Raw genomic sequence first — 8,315 nt, 5'->3', positions numbered from 1 at the left:
AATTAATTTTTTCAGAGAACTTTTGGAATGGATATTGTAATACTCGTGCCTAAATTTTAGAACTATTTTTATTTGTATATGTGATAAATCTAGGATCGATTAAGTCCCCTAAAAGTTAAAATTATCGGAAAGTAGAATTATTTAGTATTTAAACTAAAAGAAAACACAACAAGACGAGTAGATACGTAAGGTTGTCAAGAGCTTACAATAAATTGCAAGTTTCTGATCCCTGTTGTAGCCGTTTGCGATGTTAGGATCGAGATCATGCGACGCATAGAAAGATGTGTAATAGTTTAAACACAAAAAGTCAATGGATCCTTTAAGCAAGTCAACTTCATCAGGTTCGAATTGTAGAAGATTATCGGCAGAAACATTATCTATCATATTTTGGGAATATCTACCATTTAATACATGCTCCAAGAACCTGAAATTAAACCAAATCATTAGGACGAAACCTAATTAAAATTCAAAAAAAGCTAAAAACAGAATATATAAATACATATATTAATGACAAATTATGTCAACCAAAAATCGAAAATATGAGTAGAATATGGTATATTAACGACCGTTGCTTCTACATAATTATAACTAGACCAAAATTGCAATTTTTAGATGTATCTTACCACCCCAACATAAAATCACGTGCTCTTACACCAGCCTTTCTGTCATCTTCATCATCTTTATTTAGCGACTCAAACTAGCAGGAAACAAGTGCTATTCCTATCTGGCCATTATGCTGTGCCTGAAGTTTTACATCCCATTTTAGCAAACTCCAATAAGACAAAAAAAAGAATAATGATTGAGATATGTTGTCAACATTTATAGTACGAAAAAATTATAATTTTGATCCTTCAATTAAAAATTATGGTATTTTTAATTCTGTACGAAATTATTTTTACAATTTATTCTTGTTACTTTATAATTTTGATATTTTTTATCATTTTCTGGCCAACTTGGCGGGAAATCTAGTCCCTCAAATAACATGCAAGACAAAAATGTCAATTTCCCTAATTTATAGGGCTAAAATGGCAAAGTCCCCTAAGTTACAAGATTAAAATTGCAGTTTAATTGGGTCATGTGTAAATCACATGCAATTTTTCGATTTAAAATGATGAAAATTTTCAAATTTTTAAAATTACCGGACAATATTATGAAAATCAATTTCTGCAGTACAAAAAATAATACGCCCATAAATTACTGGTCTGAAATGACAACTTATTCCTTATAGTACACATACCTTAAATTTGGTCTGGTATGATTGAACTATTGTTGCATGAGAAAGGAGCAAGTTTTTTCCTACAGTATATACGTCTTTGGTTGGAGTTGACAATGTCGGAAAGCCGTTAATGTTTTATTTTTTATTTTTATTTTTATTTTTATTTTTATTTTTTTGCGAAAGCCGCCTGTGCCTAGGCGGGGGGTTTGGCCGTTAATGTTGCTTCTGCCTGATTCCTCGTTTAGGGTTTTCTTGAGAACGCAACTTTCTAGTCTAGATGAGAGTCCGTATGTGGTCTCGATATAATCATGATGAAAGGCGTCGTTACGAGTCCATATAAGGTTGCTCCGTTGCATTGTTGTAGGCCCTCTATAAGGAACAAAATCGTACTTTATGGGTTCATCGTCGACAGCTATATAAGAAGCAATCCGGTTGTCTGATAGACCTGAACTCAAGAATGTTTCAACATAAGTTGTATTCATGTATGAACCAGAAGCTGGAGGAGGAGGAGGAGGAGGAGGAGGCGAACTGGCAGCGCCGGGTGGGAATTTGCATGAAACATATCCATTAACACAGGGGAATATGCATGATACATATCCATTAACACAGTACATCCAGGGCTCGTTCAGTGTTATCCAGTATTTCACTCGATCACCGAATTCTCAAAAGCATAGTTCCCAAAAATCACGAAAGTCGTTTTTAAAACAAGATATCATATATTAAGAAAAAAATAAAATAAAAGAAATTCAAGAATATTATTGACATAATAAAAGAAATTGGTGCAGTAGTATCAGAAACTGTCGTTTGTGAGCAAAAAGCGCACTCCTTTTTATATCAATAGTGTCAAAATTATCATTTTGTATCTATAACACCTCTTTTGGTTATAATGGGTATCAATAGATGGAAGTTAAGCCAATTTTTTTAAGAAATGTGGGAGTTTTAGTTGGCAGTTGAATTAATATAAAATTTGAAAAGTTGAATAAGTTAGTTATCTTATGAGTTTAAAGGTATTTTTGGCATCACAAAAATGGGTGCAGCGGCATCGACAAAGCCACCATTTTCTGTTTTATAGCACCCATTTTCTTTATTATAATAGTAGCCGTTGTAGCATGCCATTCCTCCATATATATAATAATAATATTTCACGTTTTAAATTGTATTATAAATAAGAGTAAAATGTATAAACCAATACATTAGGTTTGAAAAAAAGAAAGAAAGAAAGAAAGAAAATTTAGTGGGGTAGTGTCATATATTAACCATTGTTTGTGAGTGTAGAGATCTTTTATTTCTTATATTAACTAATCGTTAATGTTCCTCTGTGTATATAGTAAATAATCTTTCACGCTTTAAAAAATATTATATAAATAAAAGCAAAATATATAAACCAATACATTACATTCAAAAGAAAATAAAAAAAAAACTATTTTATTAGTTAATGTAAAATTTAAAAAGTTAATAAATTTGTTATCCTAACAGTTGGATGGCATTGTTGGCTTGATGTTGTGGTGTCATTGATGTTGTTTATGAGTATTGAGAATCTTACTCTTTATATTTGTTTAGATATAGATAGATGACGAAATTTTAAACAAGCACCCTCTCGTGAAATATACTTGTAATTTCACAAAAAAAACTTTTAGATATATTACATTAACACCCTTAATGACGTGTATTTCTAATTTTATAAAAAATAAAAATATTTATAATTTAGATCAAATTTTAAAAGACGTGAGACAAATTGAGTAGATGAAGTTATACAAGAAGTTGAGTAGACAAATTGAGACAAATTGAGTAGACAAATTATATTTACAATTATACAAGAAGTTGAGTAGATGAAGTGAGACAAATTGAAACTGAAGTGCTTACACAATGTCTTGACTTAAGAAGCCACCATACTCTTGTTCCAAAGCATAAGGAGTATCCCAGTGAAAGAGAGTCACATAGGGCTCCATTTCTGCATCAAAGGGTCATATATATAAATAAAACAAATAAACTTACAACAGCTCAAAATATTATTTAATTATTTTTTTTGAAAAATTTAGAAGTTAAATATTTAGAACTGATATATATATATATATGTATATAATTATAAAGTTCAAACTCAACCAAAATCTTTGCGAGTGTTGATATATCATTGTAGAAGTCGATTCCTTCTCTATTGATAGCAAGGCAAAGTTTTCCACCTGAAAGCACATACGCAAGAATAAGAAATTATTCTCTTTAGGTCAATACGTCAAATCATGAAAACTTATATTTTTTGTCTTATAACTTAAATAGGTACTTTTTTAGTTATATTGCTTAATTATGAGACTACAAAAAAATAGTCTCGTGATTTTAAAAAATCTCACTTTCAGCCATGCTACCAACTTCTGGGCTTGAAGTCTTTTTTAGAAGCATATTATATTGACATATATTTTGATCTTGTAACTTCTTAGGGTAGCAATTTTCGCCCAACTTTGAAAATATTTTTGCGAATTTTGTCCTGAAACCGCAAAAGTTAAAAATATATATATGATTAAATGGCTACCCTAGTAAGTCACATGATCCAAATGCCAAATACTATAATGACAGGACAAAATGCAATGAAACTAATTTATGTTAGGAAATTAACGAAATTTTGAAAGATAATGGCCATGTGATGGACTTGCACATGATATATTTTTTTGTCAATTTTTTTGATTGAAATTGACAGGAGGATTGAAAATGAGACCTTTGCAAGTTATGAAACTATTTTCAAAAATTTTTGAGCAATGAGACTGAAAATATATTTTACATTATGACACCAAAAATGCAATATCCCTTACCAAATTATCTAATAAAATTGTCACACATATATACATACATATATAAATATGTGTGGTATTAATTACTTTGTTTTCAAAACCAAATATTGTAATATTTGCAAATTAATGTTACCCGGCAATATTCTTGGCCAAGATATCGAAAATCTGTAAGCATCAACCCCATTCTCTTCATCATCTTAATATCTTCCTGCACAGCATAAGTATGCCAACATTTTACTTACCCACTCATCTTGCAATATAATTGATTTTGTATTTTGTATTTATGTAAATAAATAAAAATACACTGAAGTTTGTGTTCTACAAATATATATGTATACATATATATATATGTAAATACTAATTGATCATTTTATTATTACTTTTGGAACACACCTAAATAAAAACCTTAATTTACCTTATATTTCGTGTACATATCGACGGCTACATTCCCATTGGATCCATCCAAAATATTGCCTACCATCCAGAATATAAAGTTTCTTAATAAGCAATAAGATAGTTACAATGACTTTTGTGCCCTTATAATTCTACGTCATCAACCAATGACGTCTAATTAGTTTATGGTTAAAATTGGTATTCAATAAATAAATTCAAACTCATGAATTTAAGTGAGAGAGAGAGAGAGAGAGAGAAAAAGTGACAGACCTGGAGTCCTCAAAGTGAAAACGTCCCAGACACTAAGGCCTCTACCACCTTCTGCAGCACCTCCTTCAATCTGAACATAGAACGCATGTGATATTTAATGATAATATAATTCCCGGGATCATTTCAATCTTCATTCATGAGGTGTAATAAATGTTAAGCCCATATAGCAATATATATATATATATATGATTGAAATTAAACACATCTTAGTTATGCTTCTGAATAATGATGGATGTATATATATAAGAAAAGTTACATATTTGATCCTGTAACTTTAGATTGTTAATATTTTTTATTCTGTAATTTAGTTTATTTACAAATTTAGTTTTTTTTTTTATGAACTTAGTCTTGAATATCACATACGTGGTCTTATTTTTTGACAAATTTAGTCATGTTTTGACAATTTTGGTCATAACAATCTACAGTTACCATGACTAGAAATGAGATCTAATAGAGTATGAATGAGACCAAAATTGTTAATACAAGACAAAATTTGTTAAGAGGCTAAAGAATTCCCTCAAAGAGGATTATTCCCTAGGCCACGTTAAGAATCATTCTATGCGTGTTACCCTCCATCACTTAACTTACACCTTCCGTAAGAAACATAGGTGACTTTCAAGGGAAGTCCACTTACTAGGGACTAAGATTAAATATGAGATGTTTAAAACTTAAATTTGTCAAGAAAAAGAATTAGATGTGTAAATATAATTTATTTGTGTGTGTGTTTGACGGACCTGATAAGCAGAGGTACCAGTTCCAAAAATGAAATCACTAGGAAAATCTATTTTTAAAAAAGGTTAAAAACCACTTGTATTTTGTAAAACTCAACAACAAGCACCCATTCCATTAATAATTAGCAGAATGTGCATTATACCCGCTTTTTGTGCATGTGGGGTATTTTTTAACTGTTCTCGACCTTTTTCTTAGGTATTTTTTACTAAAATGCCATATTTTGCTTTTATTTTATTTTTATATTTTTTTAAAATTTCAATTGAAATATTAAATTATATTTAATTTTTTAATATTAAAAATATTAAATTTAAATTATATTTGAATTCAAATAATTTTATAATTTTATAATTGTTAAATCTAAAATTATTTTTAATCAATTAAAATATATATTTAATTACAATAATTATTATTATAGTTATTCTTAATTAACTAAAATATTTAATATTATAATTTAAATACTCCTAATTAACTAAAATATATTTTTATTAGTATAATTAAAACTAATTAAAAAATTAAAAAAAAACTAAATGATTTTTCGCCCCTTTTTTGCTGGAAACTTGTTTCTAAGTTTTTGGCGCCGTCCGGACGAATTTTCAACGGCCGTCAATCGGAGAGACTGGGCTCAAGCCACGACCGCCAAATATTTTTAACGTCGATTCGTCCTCGTCCAATAGAATCTCAGTCTCAAACCACCACCATCAGGCTAGTCTCTGCAAGACGATTTGAAGGAGACAGGCCTGCAGAGATACAATGATTTTAAAAATCAACGCCTCCCACGATTGAGATGGTGGGGGAGGGAGGAGCGCCAGTAGGGCTAAGGGCGTGGTGTTGGGATAGTTAATTTTTTTTAATATATAATAATAATAATATATTTTTAATTTTAAATTATTTATATATAATATAATTTAAATAATTTATTAAATCAGGACCTTTTTATTTTTTTAAAATTTAGTGGTTGAGATTAATTGATTCGATCCAACAATCAATATTTGATCAAAAAAGAACAAACAGTGACTAAAATAAAAAATAATTTATGATAACTAATGATATAATGGTCATTTTATAAAAAAAAATTAACACCGTTAGTGAGATTTAATGGAGAGAGGGCGATTGAGTTGAGTTTCACAAAACACAAGGAGCTTTAGCCTATTTTTAAAATCGAAAGGAGTTTTTAGGCAACTTTTTAAAGCACATGGAGGTTTTTATACATTTTATCCTTATTTTTTGGGAATATTTAATTTTGATTCTTCTAAATTAGTCCGTATATCATTGTTGGTATCTCATATTTTGATCTTATCAATTTTGTTCGCCAAATGTTTTTAAAATAATTAATACTAATCCTGACTGTTGGTTGACCGTCAATACTAACATAGAGACGTTTAATTAGGGGAAAAACATATTGTAAATCGATAATAAAAGCTGAGCTGAATGACAAATAATCTTAAATTTGGAATTATTAAATAGTGAAAATGATGCTTTTAGGGATTTATATCTGAAAAAAAATTGCATAAAGACAAAAATAAGCCAAAAAACTCAGCTATGCGATGCTCATATTTTTATTGAAAAATGGTTAGATTGACCAATTTGAGATAAAAATTATATTTTAATTAGAGGTACTAAAGTCAAGAATAAATTTGAGGGACAAAATTGCTTGAAACTCAAACTTAAAGACCAATTAACTCTTAAGAAATATATTTAACATTTACCATTTTTATTATATATTATAGGGTATAATAAACTTTGTCCCTAAACTATTCGTCATGTATTATTATCCCTTAAACTAACAAATGCAACACTTATCCCTTTTATTGGACAAAAATACCCCTCATGCCTTGAACAATTACATTATTTCAATATATTTACGTATTTTTCCTGTTAACTCATTACTAAATTATTTTTGAAGTAATGTTTTTAATAAGTGAAAAATTTATATTAACACTGAAGTATAAATTAATGTATGCGCACGCGCCCGTCGGCAGCGTCCGCACAGGCGCGCGCGTAGGCCGGCAGTATCCGCACAGGGCCGCGCGCGCACGTCGGCAGTGTCCGCACAGGCGCGCGCGTGCCCGCCGGTCGCCCACAGGTAATAGCTGATCTGTGAGACGTCGGCAAGGGCTGCCTGCACCGTCTGCTGCCGTCGGCCTGTGAGCGCTGGGGCGTCTGCTGCCGTCCGGCACTGCTCCCGTGGTCGTCGCCTTCCATCACACCGTTTTTTCGGAAACCTTTGCAACACTCATCCCAATGATAACTTTAGAATGCAAAGACATCTTGCCCACGGCTTATTTGTCGGGTCTCGAAACATCCCGAAGCTTTTTTGTCGAATTTTGATGATTGTGGGAAGACAACTGACAGAGCGTTCCCAAAAAACATCGATATTACTCCATCTGATAACTCGTACGAAAGTGCTCATTAAGACGCAATGCTCATGTATACATAATGTTTTTGTTGGAGAACAAGTGATTTGAACGTGAACCCTCCATTTTTTACCGATGCTTTTTCAAATTTTGGGACGCATAATATAACTGAATATAATAAAATAAATATTTCGCGATACAAATACGATGCGTAAAAAATTAAAATTTTATTCCACATATTTCTCTCACTTGTTCAATGTGTCTTCATATTATTCCCATTTTTTTCTTTTATTTATTATTTTTTAATAATTAAAATAATTAAATAAATATTTTCATAACTCAAAAATAAATTATTTCAACAAAAATGAATTACTCATGTGATTTTGAGGTGACGTGCAAATTTTCATGCAAAAATACGCAAAAATGCTTCAAAAATGGCAAAAAAGTGTATTCCTCAGCCTTTTCTGTGTAGTCCTGTCACAAGGCTTTTTTTTTTAAGCCTATTATAGGGGGAGGAGGGTGCTTGAGGGGGGTCTGGGCGGACGGGGCGGGCAGGGGCAAGGCGGCCCC

General features: G+C 30.8%; 1 long non-coding RNA gene across 2 annotated transcripts; it reads right to left on the bottom strand.

Moving 5' to 3' along the window:
• Positions 1-625: 625 nt before the first annotated feature.
• Positions 626-4,854, bottom strand: LOC105178808. Of its 2 annotated transcripts, XR_002288444.1 has the most exons (6): positions 4,660-4,854; positions 4,412-4,470; positions 4,130-4,204; positions 3,320-3,396; positions 3,080-3,167; positions 626-742 (listed from the first exon to the last, which is right to left on the bottom strand). It is a non-coding gene; the product is annotated as an uncharacterized LOC105178808 (long non-coding RNA). The 2 variants fall into 2 exon arrangements; XR_849176.2 differs by lacking the exon at positions 626-742 and having other exon boundaries at positions 2,947-3,167.
• Positions 4,855-8,315: the final 3,461 nt, after the last annotated feature.

The sequence above is a fragment of the Sesamum indicum genome, unplaced genomic scaffold (genome assembly GCF_000512975.1).
Source record: "Sesamum indicum cultivar Zhongzhi No. 13 unplaced genomic scaffold, S_indicum_v1.0 scaffold00106, whole genome shotgun sequence".
In the NCBI taxonomy this organism is placed as follows: domain Eukaryota; kingdom Viridiplantae; phylum Streptophyta; class Magnoliopsida; order Lamiales; family Pedaliaceae; genus Sesamum; species Sesamum indicum.
The sequence above is the reverse complement of the archived record's forward strand: the minus strand, read 5'-3'. Positions and strand labels throughout refer to the sequence as shown.